Genomic DNA, 15490 nt, shown 5'->3' on the forward strand with positions numbered 1-15490 from the left:
AAGTATTTTCTTTTTTTATTTTTTAGAACAGTTAAGAATTGGCATCAGTTATTCAATGTTTGGTCAAAATTAATAGAGGCCTCTGCAGGTTTTAGGTTTTTCTTTCATGAGAAATATATTATTAATGTGTCAATTTCTTTATCAATTATTGTTATTTTCACAATTCCTATTTCTTTGTGATTCATTCTTCTTAGGTTATATTTTTAGTAATGTGTCTATTTCTTCTAAGTTATCTAGTTTGTTAGCATATAATTTTTAATAATTTTGCATTATTCATTGTATTTCTGTCATTGCAATTGTAATATATCTTCTTTCATTGCTGAGTTTACTTGAGCATTTTCTATTGGTTTCTTAGTCTAGCTAAAATCTTGTCGATTTTGTCTAAATTTTCTAAAAGAAACAACTCAATTTTGTTGATTTCTTTCTATTTTTTTGTAGTGTTTATTTTACTTATTTCTGTTCCAATCTTTATTAGTTGTTTATTTCTGCTAACTTTGGGCTTAGGTGTTCTTTGTTATCTAGTTTATTGAGATATAACATTAGGTTGTTCATTTTATATCTTTTTGTTTTTTTTGAAATAGATGGTAACTGCTATAAATTTCCATCTTAGAATTGTATTTGTTGCATCCCACATGTCTTGATATGTTATGTTTTATTTTGTTTCCTCCAGATACTTTCACTTTTTAAATTTTACATTCAGAAGGTACATGTATAAGTTTATTACCTAGGTATATTGTGTAATGGTGAGGTTTGGGATATGAATGATTTTGTTATTTAAGTACTGAGCATAGTATCCACCAGTTTGTTTTTCAACCATTGCACCTCTCCCTTCCTCTTTCCCTCCCTACCTTCTCTAGCAGTCCCCTGTTTCTATTGTTGCCATCTCTATGTCCATGAGCACTTGATATTTATATTCCACTTAAAAGTGAGATCATGTGGTATTTCATTTTCTGTTTCTGCATGAATTCACTTAGAATAATGGCCTTCAGCTCCATCCATGTTGCTGTAAACACCATAATTTCATTCTTTTTATGGCCGAATAATATTCCATGGTGAATATATACCATATTTGCTTATCCAATACACCACTGAGGGACACCTAATTTGAGTCCATTTCATTGCTATTGTGAATAGCATGGATAAAAACATACGCGTGCATGTGTCTCTTTGGTAGAATAACTTATTTTCTTTTGGATATACACTTAGTAATGGGATTGCTGGGTCAAACAATATAGTTCAGTTTTAAGTTCTTTGAGAAATCTCCAGACTGCTTTCCACAGTGGCTGAACTAATTTACATTCTCACTAACAATATATAAGCATCCCCCTTTCTTTAAAGCCTCATCAATATCTGTTGCTTTCTGACATTTTAATAACAGGCAATCTGTTTGGCATGATTGTATCTCCTTGTGGTTTTGACTTGCATTTCTCTGATGATTAGTGATGATGAACATTTTTTTCATAGGTTTGTAGGCTGGTTGTATGTCTTCTTTTGTGGAATATATGTTTATGTCCTTCACCCAGTTTTTAATATTGTTGTTTGCTTTATCCTTGTTGATTTACGTTTCTTATAGCTGTTGGATATTAAATCTTTGTTGGATGCATAGTTCGAAAAGTTTTCTCTCATTCTTCAAGTTGTCTGTTTACTCTGTTGATTATTTCTTTTGCTGTGCTGAAGATTTTATTTTAATTTGGCCTCACTTGTCAATTTTAGCTTTTGTTGCAATTACTTTTGAGGACTTAGTCATAAAATCTTTCCCAGAGGCCCATGTCCAGAATGGTGTTTCTAAGACTTTTCTTTAAGATTCTTATACTTTTAGGTTTTAGATTTAATACTTTAATTCATCTTGAATTAACTTTTGCATATGGTGAAAGGTAGGTGTTCAGTTTTATTCTTCTGCATATCTATCCCAGCACCATTTATGAAAATGGGGAGTCTTTTTCTTGTTTCTTATTTTTTTACTTTGTTGAAGATTAAATGATTGTAGATGTTTGGCTGTATTTTAAAGTTTTATATTCTGTTCTATTGGCTTATGTGTCTGTTTTTGTACCAGAACTATGATGTTTTGGTCACTGTAGGTTTAGAGCATAGTTGGAGGTTAGGTAATGTGATGTCCTTGGCTTTGTTGTCTTGACTTAGGATTGCTTTTCCATCCAGGTGTGTAAATTCCTTTTTAAATTTCTTAATTGATTCATTGGTTGTCCAGAAGCATTGTTCAATTTTAATAAATTTGTAAATTTTCCAAATTTATAATTTTTCAAAATTTATTCTGTATTTTATTTCTAGTTTTATTTCATTGTTATCAGAAATGTTAGTTGATATAGTTTCAATTATTTAAAATTTGCTAATTTTTTCACAGAATAAAATTTGATCCAACTTGGAGAATGTTCCATGTGCACTTAGGAAGAATGCATATGCTGGTGCATATTCTGAAAGGAATGTTATGTATATGTCAAGTCCATTTGATCTAAAGTGTAGCTTAATTCCAATGCTCCCTTATTGATTTTCTGTCTCCATGTTATATCAATTTTTGATAGTGATGTACTAAGTTAGTGATTTTATTTTTTGTATTTTTCAGTTTTAGATTTTGTTTGAGTTTTTAAAATAATTTTATTCTCTGTTAAATTTCTGGGTTTGTTCATTTATTATTTTTCCTAATTTTATTGTTTCTTTTTATTTTCTTGAAGTTTTGAGGTTTTTCTTAAGATAACTATTTGTAATTATTTTTCAGGCAGTTTGTATGTCTCCATTTTAGGGCTCAGCTACTGGAAGGTTACTGTGTCCTTTTGGTGATGTCTTAGCGTGCTTGTATTGTCCTTACAAAATACCTTATACTGGATAATTCATAAAGAATATAAATATATTTGTTACCATTCTGGGAACTGGCAACAAAAAGTTAGAGCAGATAGGTTTCACTGTCTGGTAAGAACTGTTCTCTGCTGTGTCTTCATACGGTGGAAGGAGCAAGGGCAAGCTAGCCAAGTCCTGAGTGAAGTCTCTTTTATAATTATCCTAATAAAATTTACAAGGAGAGGAACCCTCCTGACCTAATCAACTATTAAAAGTCCTATCTTGTAATATTATACTATTGACCATTATCTTTCAACACCTGTATTTTTAAGGGGACATACTCAAACTATAGCATTTGCCTTTGGTTATCCAAAATTCATGTTCTTCTCACATGGAAAATACATTTATTCCACTTTAGTACCCCCAAAATTCCTAGTTTATTTCAGCATCAACTCAAAAGTCTGAAGTTCAGAGTCTCATCTAAATCATATTTGGGTGAGATTCAAGACATTATTCATCATGAGAAAAATTTCCCTCTGTTGGTGAGCCTGTGAAGTTAAAGCAGTTATGTACTTGCAAAAGAAAATTCTGGGAGAGTTTTAGAATATGCATTTCAATTTCAAAGGTGAGAAATAGGTTAAAAAATGTAAAAGGTCCAAAGCAAGTACTGATACAAGGTAAATAACACCATATAGTGAATCCTAAGAATAGACCTCCCTGACACCATGTCTTTCCTTTTGCACAAACTAAGATAGGAGTTGAGCACCCAGTCTCTTGACGACCACACCATCATGGATATTCTAAGAATAGCCCATGATACAACTTTCATGGGTTGAAGACTTAGCCTATGATTCTCCAATGCTGATGCTGCATGCTGATCACTTTACAGAACTGTGGTCTTGGGAATGGTCCTGCCAGGAAAGCTGCACTAAGTATTGGCCTAGTGAGAAATCTCTGCAGTGCCCCAGCCCCAGAGTTCTACTAGGCAATGCTCTGGTGATGGCTCTCAGCAGTGACTCCAGTCCCACAGATCTGCTGGTTATTTTCTAAATGGGGACTTCCTTTAGCATGCCCATCCCTGAAATAGTTCCCTGCCTGGGCCCCAAGACTGTCTATGGCATACTGTAAAATCTAGGTAGAGTTAATCATGCCTCTGCAGCTCATGCACTCTGTACACCTGCAGAATTAGGACTACATGGACACTGCCAAGGGCCCTATTTTGTACCCTAGGAAAGTGGTGGCCTGAGGCTCATGTATGCCTGCTTGAACTACAGCTGGGGCAGCTCAAGAGCATTGTGCCACAATGTGGGGAAACAGAGATGAGACAACGTTGGGCAACAAACCCTGATGTTTCATGAGCACCTGAATTTTGGAGGGTACACATTCAAATCATTTTATTTGCTCCTAGACCCCAAATTTTATTTGCTCCTAGACCCCAAATGTGTCCTTCTCACATGCAAGATAAATTTATTCTACCCCAGTAGCCCCAGAAATTTAACTATTAGTTAATAGTTATTAGCGACTATTTAATTTCGATTTTATAAAAATCTGTTATGTAAATAATAGATTGGCATAGGGCCATGTGCAAAGATAGGAAGAACAGTTAGGAGACTGTTAATCAAATTAGAAAGAGGATAGAGCCATTTATGAGACATAATTGATGCAAGTTGATAGCATATCTGCATTTATAATTTTTTTTCTGGGAACAATATTGTCCTTTCTATTCACTATCTGCTTATAACAAAAAAAATACATAAAATGTGGAAAAAATGAAAAAGAAGAAAGCAAAACACAATCACTCACAATCTTCTATTTTAGCTTCTTCCAGCCCTTTTCTCTCTTCCTATTCCCTTACACACACACACACACACACAATCTGTCCTGTATTTGGAATGTGCTTAGCTCCAGTGTTTCCTTTGTGTAGGGTGGAAGATGTTTTTAACCAGTGTTTGATAGATATAATGATATATGAATAAATAAATGTAGTAAGTCTGGCAGGAACATCACCTTGCTACAAATTGACTAAACATGAATGCTCATTTTTTTTTAGCAATCACTTTTGTGGCTTCTTTCCTCCAGTGAGTTGATCATGAAATTAATCTCTTGTAATCATTGATATGTGACTAATGGCTAAAATAAGAACACGCATATATAAAAATGCATGACTCAAAAATTTAGAGTTTATGATAAGTTCTGCAATATGAGAAATGCTCCAAAACATGAAAATGTTGTGACCATCTTTTAAATTCTGAGATTATATATAAAATATAATATTCATTATTAAGAGAAATAATATATAACTATGTTAAGAAAAGGACTAAATACATGATTAGAGGTATAATAATATCAAAACAAGAAAATTAAAATATATTCTTTTATTCAGTTCTTCAATTTAATGATATTTGAAAATCACGCCTAATAGAAAGTATTAGAAAATAATTCTCATATAAAATGAGGTCTGTAAGGAATCTTAGACATCATCTAATATAAATATTCATTTTCTACATAATGAAATTGGGATCCAGAGAAATGAAATGCTCAAAATTGCTATTAGCAGAACTGGGACTAGAACTTAGTTCAATTATTTCACCACTTTTTTGCAGTACTACCCACACACACAGACACACACACACACACACACACACACACACACACACACACACTTCTAATACAGCTCTCTGTATTTATCTCAGTTTTCACAAGTGCCTACTCCTTATACTTACCATCTAGGATTTTTTTTTCTGTTCTTGTTTGGGCCAATAGCTATGCCTAATTCACTGTACCACACTTAATTCATTCCAGATAGTTGGAAGGAAAATGATTTCATTCAATAGGTTCTCATAACTATTGTCCTTTAAAATATAGAATACTTTCTTTATCTTATAGAAAAGATCAGAGCACCTCTTTGAAACACAACACAATTTCAATTAACTTGAATGTCTGATGTAGGCATTTCTGTATAACTAAATGATCTGGTTAGATGGAGCTTTAGAATTAAAAAAAAATTCTGAAGATTTTAACAAATTTCTGGAGCCCCATTTCTGGATATCATGTAGTTTAATGATCATAACTGAATGTCTTTTATAAAACAACATTTTTTGACTGAGGATAAGTCTTGAGTTTCAGCTGCCTGAAAAATAATTGTCAAGGATTACAGATATGGATAACACACCAGAGGGTAAGTTTTACATGTACTATACCCTAGAAAATGAACCAGGAAATTTTATTAAAAATTTTTCAATATAAATGTGTTTTTCTATGACTTATTTGTTTTATTTAAACACAATAAAATAATATAACAACAAGAAAATCTCTGCAATAAAGCTGTGTTCTAACTAGTTGAGGCTTGATAGCACTGAAAACAGATTTTACTAATCCCCACTTTAATGAATATAAGGTTTTAGGAAAGACCTTTCAGTGTATTCTTTTGCCTCAAAGATTTCAATTTTTTTTTTGTTTCTTTTGAAAGGTATTTCTTATGTCTAAGTCTTTTCAAGTCATATCTCTCTGCCATTTTGTTTCTGTCTCTATTATAACATATGTCACATTAGCCCTTCTCTACATCTAATTATATGCATGTGTCTATTTCTCACTGGATTTTTGTTCCTAAGTATATTCGTTTAGCATATTAACTTTTACAAATTATTTTACACACATCCTTATTTTTTAATCCCGTGCTTTAGTGAATGACTCAAGTTTCTAGACAGTGGCGTAAATGCACTTGGACCTAGGTTTTCTAATTTCTACTACATGACCCTTTCCAATAGCCACACTGCTTCACATCATACTGTTAATGGCAGAGTCTGTATTTTAAAATTTCTTTCATATATTTTTCATAGCTGTAACAGAAAAATTTGTAAAAATAAATAATTGCAGACATGAATATTCATTGAATTTTAATTTGAGTTCAAGAACAATTATTCAAGAATAAAGGACTGATAATCAAAAGTGATTAGAAGCAATTATGCACCCTAAGATGTTAATACCCTATCTGTGCCTCTTAACAGTTTTTTGGTGTCAAATATTGTTACCTCGAAGCAAAATTATTTGACATTTGGGAAAATTTATCTGGAGCTCTTTTGTCAATAGAAAATGAAGTGAGTTTTAAGCAGAGTGATAGTGCAAAAAAGAGAGTTTTTAGCCAAATGGTTTTAAAACATTTTAGACATCTCTCTTTTACATAGAACTACTAGAGTTGTAACATAAGTCAAAGCCCAGTACTACTCACACCAATTCTTTAAGTACAGTACTTGTATATTCTCCAGCATTGAATTGAACTTTCATTGTTAATCACACATATTTTTCTTCATTCTAAAAGCCAAGAATTTTAGTGCAGAGATTCCCAAATAGTATGCCAAAAATGGGTTACAAAAGTGCTAAGACACTGATCTCCTCAGCAGTCAACATGGTGCTGCAGAGTCAGGGCAACCTAGCACTATATTCTCTGACCATGAATAGTGATATGGTTTGGCTGAGTTCTCACCCAAATTGCATCTGTAGTTCCCATAATCCTCACGTGTCATGGGAGGGACCCAGTGGGAGATAATTGAATAATGGGGTTGGTTACCTCCATGCTGTTCTCATGATAGTGAGTGAGTTCTCATGAGATCTTATGGTTTTATAAGGGACCCTCCCTTTATTTGCTCAGCACTTTTCCTTGCCTCCAACATGTGAAGAAGGACTTGTTTGCTTTCCCTTCTGCTATGATTGCAAGTTTTCTGAGGCCTCCTCAGCCATGCTAAATTATGAGTTAATTAAAGCTCTTTCCTTTATAAATTACCCAGTCTTGGATGTGTCTTTATAACAGTGTGATAATTAACTAATACAATAAATTTGTACTGCAGAGAGTGGGATGTTGCTTATATGGATACCTGAAAATGTGTAAGCAACTTTGGAACTAGAAAACAGGCAAAGGTTGGAACAGGTTGAAGGGCTCAAAAGAAGACAAGAAAATCAGGGAAAGTTTGGAATATCCTAGAGACTTGAATGGTTTTGACCAAGATGCTGAGAGTGATATGGGTAGTGAAGTCCAGGCTGAGGTGGTCTCAGATGGAGATGAGGAACTTTTTGGGAACTGGAATTCCAATTTTATGATCTTCTGAAATATAAGATATAAAGGTGACTCTTTCTATGCTTTATCAAACAGACTGGCAGCATTTTGCCACTGCCCTAGGGACCTGTGAAACTTTAAGCTTGAGAGGGATGATTTAGGGTATCTGATGGAAGAAATTTCTAAGCAGCAAAGTATTCAATAGGAAACAGAGCACAAAAATTTGGAAAATTTGCAGCCGGACAATGCACTAAAAAATAAAAACTCATTTTCTAAGAAGAAATTCAAGCCTGCTGAAGAAATTTGTATAAATAACAAAGAGCCGAATGTTAATCACCAAAGCAATAGAAAAAAAATGTTTCCAAGGCATGTTAGAGAACTTTGTAGCAGCACCTCTCATCACAGGCCCAGAGGCCTAGGAGAAAGAAAGATTTTGTGGGCTAGGCTCAGGTTCCCCCTGCTGCGTGCATCCTAGGGGCTTTGTGTCCTGCATCCCAGCTGCTCCAGCTCTGACTAAAAGGAACCAAGGTACAGTTCAGGCTGTGGCTTTAGTGGGCACAAGCCTTGGCAACTTCCACATGGTGCTGAGCTTGTGGGTGCACAGAAGTCAACAAGTGAGGTTTCAGAACCTCCACCTAGACTTCAGAGGATGTATGGAAACATTTGGATGTCCAGGCAGAATTTTGCTGCCAGAGGAGAGCCCTCATGGAAAACCTATTCTAGGGCAATGTGGAAAGGAAATATGGGGTTGGAGCCCCCACACAGTGTCTCCACTGGGACACTGCCTAGTGGAGCTGTGCAAAGAGGGTCACTATCCTTCAGACCCCTGAATGGCAGATCCACAAACAGCTTGCACCATGTGCCTGGAAAAGCCATAGACACTCAACACCAGCTCATGGAAGCAGCATGGAGAAGGGTTGTACCCTGCCAAGCCACAGGGGCAGAGCTGTTCAAGGTTATGGAAGCCCACCTCTTACATCACATGACCTGGATGTAAGACATAGAGTCAGAGAAGATTATTTTGGAGCTTCAAGATTTAATTACTGCCCTATTGGATTTTGGACTTGCATAGGACCTGTAGCCCCTTCATTTTGGCTGATTTATTCCATTTGGAATGTGTATATTTATTCCTGTACCCCCATTGTATCTAGGAGGTAGCTAACTTGCTTTTGATTGTATAGACTTATAGGCAGAAGAAACTTACCTTGTCTCAAATGAGACTTTGGACTTGGACTTTTTAGTTAATGCTAGAAAGAATTAAGACTTTGTTGGGAAGGCATGACTGTATTTTGAAATGTGAGGACAGAAGATTTGGGAGAGGCCAGGGATGAAATGATATGATTTGGCTATGTCTCCACCTAAATATCATTTGAATTGTAGTTCCCATAATTTCCACATATCATATTAGGGACCTGATAGGAGATAATTGAGTCACCAGGGGCAGTTACCTCCGTGCTGTTCTCAGGATAGTTAATTAGTTTTCCTGAGATCTGATGGTTTTATAAGGGGTTTCTCCCTTTTTCACTCAACAGTTCTCCTTGCTATTGCCATGTGAAGAAGTATGTATTGGTTTCCCCTTCTGCCATGTTTGTAAGTTTCCTGAGGCCTCCCCAGTCATGCTGAATTGTGAGTCAGTTAAATTCTTTTCTACATATATTATCCAGTCTTGGGTATGTCTTTATTAGCAGTGTTATAGTGAACTAATACAAATAGCCTTATCTGTTTCCCCCAATGTGATGTTCAAATATTATTATTTTCTATGTATCCCCCAGACATAAAAACCATGAGAATCAGTGCACTAGAAGGGAACACTTGGTTAATTCAGCTTACTGAATATACTGCAAAATATTCAAAAATTCAGACTTAAAAATAGTTTTTCTTGTGGTTTGAATTACTGAGGTTTGACAAAGAAACATGTAAGTGTGGAATGTTATCTATTTTAAAAGTTGCATTTAGTCTATATAAAATGATTGTTCACTTAGGACAAGATAGTTTTCATTACATTCATATGTTTATATAAATCTCACACCATCAAGATCTGGCCAATATCACTATAAGCTTGTTTTCTCTATTACTAAGTTTTAACTTTCAAACAATTCTCAGTAATTTTTCACATCTCAGAATAATATTACTTTTAATCATATTAATAGTCACTTCTGTTGATGTATATTTACTCATGGTTGTTATGAATGAATACCTCACTAGAAATCAATTTTGTAGAGGCCACAAATCGAGACATTTTATTCCATCAAGATTATGGCTCTTTGGAAGCTACCAGGGGCACAGGATCTTTAATCCACACTCAAGAGAATCAGCCTAATATCTATCTAGATAATCCATTGAGTGTGTTTGTCTCACAGTTACTTGATTTTCAACCACTGTTCACTTCAGCCACCTACTTTCGGGCACTCACTGTGGACTTCACAGTAATATAGCATCATTCCATCTCTAAAATACTACTAATAATAAAAACCTCCAGTATCTCATTCTTTGAACCACAACTTCCTGTAGTTCTAGAACACTTTAATTTATTCAAAAATATTTATTGGGTTCTTTCTATGTAAATCTGTTTTTCTAGACCCTGAAGGTACAGTGAATAACAGTTACAACTTTCATATATGCGATTTAAAAAGTACAGGATGTAACCAAATCAGGCTAGTTACAGAATATAACTACATTCTGATGAGAACTCATTCTGAATAACTGCCAAATCTATTCCTTCCTTTCTTGTCCAAAAGTCATTTACTTAGTTAAATCTCTCATTCATTTTTGCCTAGTTGCAGCTTTAACCCCCAACCTGGCTTTCTGCCCAGAGTTAGCTCACTCCTTCTTCTTTCATGTTAATTCTAAAGTAATCTTTTTCAAACAAGTTTGTTTCAGCCATGTTTTTGCTTAACATCCTTAAAATTACTGTTCATACTTTCCAGAATACAATTCAACTTTCTTAATTTAGCATATAAAATATTTCATATTTTGACTAATATCTATTTCTGTGCTCTCATCCCCTGACATACTTCACATACTCCTCTCTTAAATCAGACATGTAGGTTCTAGGCTGCATCTTGATTCTTGATGTCATTGTGCTTTTACGTAAGACCTTTTTACTTCTTATGGTGCCTTTCATTTTTCATTTATATATTTCTATCTGTTTTTAAAAATATATAATAAGCATCAACATTTCTAAAAAGTCTTCCTGATTGCTTCTTCCAGTCTGATTTATATGTCCATTCTCTGTTCTTATAGCACTTAGTAAATATCTTTGTTATACCACTTACTGTATAGGGTTTCTTTTGTTGTGTGTCTTATGGGACTTTCTCTATATTATACTTTTTGATTTGATGTTCATTTCTCTCTCCAAGTTGTGACTTCCAAGAGGGCTGGAACTTTGTTTCACTTGACATTGTATATTCAAGATCTGGTACAAAGTAGTTGCTTAAGAAATGTCCATGGGTATGTGGAGAGGAGGCGTGGAAGAGAATAAATAAAGGAAGGGAGAGAAAAAGCAAGTAAGCTGAAGAATAGAAAAATGTAGATGAAGATAGGGAGGAAAGAAAGCAGAAAGAAAAGCAGGCAAGAAGAGGGACAGAGGAGAGGAAAAAAGAAAGGGAGGGAGGGAGAAAGGAAGAAATAAAGAAATTCCTGAGGAAGCAGTTTCTGTTGGAATCTTCAAAAAACAGAGACAAAATTAAAAGTTTATTACATGAGTATTTATCATCTAGGTACATAAAACTATAAAAAATGTTATGGTGAACTATGATTATTGCTTATATCTGTTTACTTGCTTTTTGTGGTATTTTTTCTTTTCTTTTACACGTCTGCTAAAGTTTCTACAGTTTAAGTATTCATTTGCTTGTGAGTGAACTTGTAGAACATAAGCACACTCCTCAATTACAACAGACTTTATGAAAACAGTATTTTTTTTTCCTTGTTGTGGGTAAATTGTAATTTAATGTAAAAGGCTCTGCTGTTTTACATTTTCCAGAGCTTTCATTCATTCTTGCTTAGTAATTACAAATGGCTTGTAAATAAACACTTGCAATGATTTTTGAAATGTTCTGTATTTACTTTTGAGGCTAGTATTTCTATCACTGTATCACTTAAGAGGTTTTGATATATTGTATACAGGTTCATTTTACAATATATTTGAAGTTTGTAATTCTGATTAAATATGATAAAATAGGAAGAATTAACAAACTGCTGTTTGCAGTCCAAGAGAAGACAGAGCTAAGGGAAGTCAAGACAGAATCTATCAGAAACATGAAATCAATTGACCAAAGGTGGAAAACTGTCAACCAAAATAATATGTTATGGACCCCCAAGGCTTTCTGTTTATGCTAGAGGAAGCCTAAAATAATCTGTGGTTTTTGATGCTTGATTTAGTTTTCTACAAGCCTAATTAACACCAGATTAAGCTTGCTGCCACTATAGTTTATTACTGAGACTGACACATACTTGCTGTTTATTTTTCTCTAGTATACAAAGACTGGTGGCAGTAATTTTGAGAAAGTCAATTTCTAATGAATAAAATGTTCCTTGGAAATAACTAAGTTATATCATATTCTATCTGGGTAAAATTGTTTTGGTTGGTTATAAAATGCAATTAAAAACATCCCCTGTTACAAGATGAAACTTCTTTGCTTTACTACACTTGAATTTGATGTAAACTTTTTGAATTCATAGCCAAAGGTCAGTAATCTCTTCTCTATGGAGACTGCATGGGGAAATTTAATTCAGGGATTTGTGTTCAGAACAGTTCTGTATGTGCATTGTGATATTCTCTGCTTACGAACTTCCTCTTATTTTAGGTTTCACTTTTCCAAAACTAGAAAAGACTCTTTAATTTCATCTCCAAAGTTTTTTATATAGATTACAATTCAAGGTCAAACTGAAATCATAGTACCTTTCTGCTTTGCTTTGGATGTTTCTATTCTAAGCAAGAATTTACAGAGACACAATAAAACAGAAGATATTTGTTTATACAGGCAAACAGACTGGCAGCCAGATTTTCATCTTGTTTCCTGAATGGTCTATCTTGACTTCAAAGAGACCTTGATTTTCATAAAATTATGCAGAAGGGTAAAGCTGGATAAGATATCAGTATAAAATAACAGAATACTTTATTCATAGAATAAGGTATGACATATGCCAGGAGTCCACTCTCACTTGCCAACCTTAATAAAAAGATAAAGCTTGAATAGTAAAAATTTTAAAAGAATTATTTTATGCTATTATTTGTACACATATATTTACAAAAAGCAATGCACAATTATATCTTTATTTTTGGCTTATCTTGGCCCAACCTTTCCAGTGGCCATGGCTTAAGAACTCTTCAAATAAATACAGAGAAGAGAGAGGGTAATTTTCCTTTACTGCCATTTATTTGGCTATTCGAGTCTTTGCTTTGATAATATGATACATTGAAAGGTTAAAATTTTTCTATTCAATGTTAAAATTTTTCTATTCCTTCCCAAATTATCTTTTTGACATATCCGAACATGCAGTTTTTATTCCCTCAGACATCTATACTTCAAATATCTCATGACACAGCATGGTCAATCAAGAAAATCACGACCAGAAGAGGTCTGCAAGCTTTTTTAACTCCTTCTCCTCTCTTTATAATATACTGACTAATGAATATATGGCTATATAATCTCAGTTCTAAAACAATTTCTATGTAGAAGGGAATAGGAGTCTCAGTGTCCTGCTCAGCATTTCAAATTGTCTCTCTGAGCTCCAAAATTCCATTCATGTTAAACTGCAGTAATCCATGGATGCGATTGTTTAGGTTTATTCTAAAAACATATGATGGAGAAGCAATAAAGAAGCATAAATGAGTAGTTATTTAAGACCTGTGGAATTTACCCTAACTGAAATTATTTCAGTATATTACCAAAATGACTCCAAAATAATAAGTACACTATATACTGCGCAACACCACTCTTTGGCTTATATACTACTTCCTTTACTACTTTACTCTTAAATAATAGTTTTCTTTTCCTAAAGTTTTTTGAGGCATAACATCCAAAAATAAATGTAGGCAGATCTCAGATTTATAGCTCAATGAACATTTATATATGAAACCACTCAGATAAAGGCAGAAAAGATTTGAAGCTCCTCAAAGGCTCCCTTATGCCTTCTTCTAGTCAGTACTCACAGAAAAATTATTCTGACATCCATGACCATGGATCCATTTTTCTCACAATGAATTTCGTATATATGGAATCATATAGTATGTAGTCTTTTGTGTCTCACTACTTTTACTCAACATGATGTTTATAAAATTTATCCATGTTGTTGTATGTATCATTAGTTCATTCTTTTCTATGACTTTCTTGACTGTGGTCTGAATTTGTTGCTAAATAGTTTATAAATCACATTTCAATACATTATGCATCTAATTGAAAAACGAACATTTTGACATCATAATTTTAATTATGCTTTCTAGCCCTGTTATAGAAATACTAGTCTTATAATACAATTGACACAGTCTCAAAAAGAATGCCTATATTATGAATATATTAGAATAATTAACTGGTTTCTAATCAAAAAGAACATACCATTTTGAGGCTGCCTCAATTGTGTAATAACAGTCTTATTGATATGGCAGGATAAGCAAGGAGTTGCTGAAATTCTGATGTCATATTTTCCATTTTTCAATTAGATTTCTAATGTATTAAAATGACTTCATGAGCTATGAACTGAACCTTGGCATTTTCTGATAATTCCATTATCAGTAAGTCAGAATATTATATCCTGTCTGCATTACAAGAAAGTATACACTCAGTGAAGAGTCCTGGGAGCTTTCAAATTCTGACAGTAAAGAATTTAATTTACAATGCTAAATAGTGAGTGATATTTTCTGGGTGTCTGTATTAGAATCACCCACAGACAATGAATAGTATATTTGGGAGAAACAAAGAAAGCAATGTCCTCAAATAAAGAGTAGTTTTCCAGATTGTGAAGAAGTGGGAGGAGATAAAGTTGTACCTTTTGCAAAAGATTTGGTGAGAGATAGAGGTTAGTATTAGATACATGCAAATAATTTGGTATCAGGTTTGGTATACAATCAAGAAGGTCCTTATTAATTTGTAGATTATATGAATATTTTAAAGGCTGATACTATATTTCATTCATCTTTTATAACCCCAGTAAAGTTTCTGGCACATAAGCACAAAATAACCTTCAAAATTGCTGGTTTAATTGAATTACCTTTGAATCCTGTCTACAATTCCTGTAAAAGGGCAAATGACATGTTTAATATTCTCTCAGGGGAGGAGCTAAGGGCCACCATCTATGTAGACAGATTAACAAAAATAATCCAGAATTATACTGACGTTATTGAATAAAACATATCTATGTCACCTTGTTAGAGAACCAATGTTAATATATGTGTATCTCCTTATGTTCCCAACTCAGCTTTATTCCAGGAATTTTGATTTCTGATTTTCATGGAGCTCACTATAAATTCTTGTCATTAACTTTTTTGCCAACTCCTGGTGTTAGTTCAGAAAACTGACTTCTCAATTGTTGTTAAAAATGAGACCATTTATTTATTTTATTGCATTTTAGGTTTTGGGGTACATGTGAAGAACATGCAAGATTGTTGCATAGGTACACACGTGGCAGTGTGATTTGCTGCCTTCCTCCCCA

This window comes from Cebus imitator, unplaced genomic scaffold (genome assembly GCF_001604975.1).
Source record: "Cebus imitator isolate Cc_AM_T3 unplaced genomic scaffold, Cebus_imitator-1.0 Scaffold561, whole genome shotgun sequence".
In the NCBI taxonomy this organism is placed as follows: Eukaryota; Metazoa; Chordata; class Mammalia; order Primates; family Cebidae; genus Cebus; species Cebus imitator.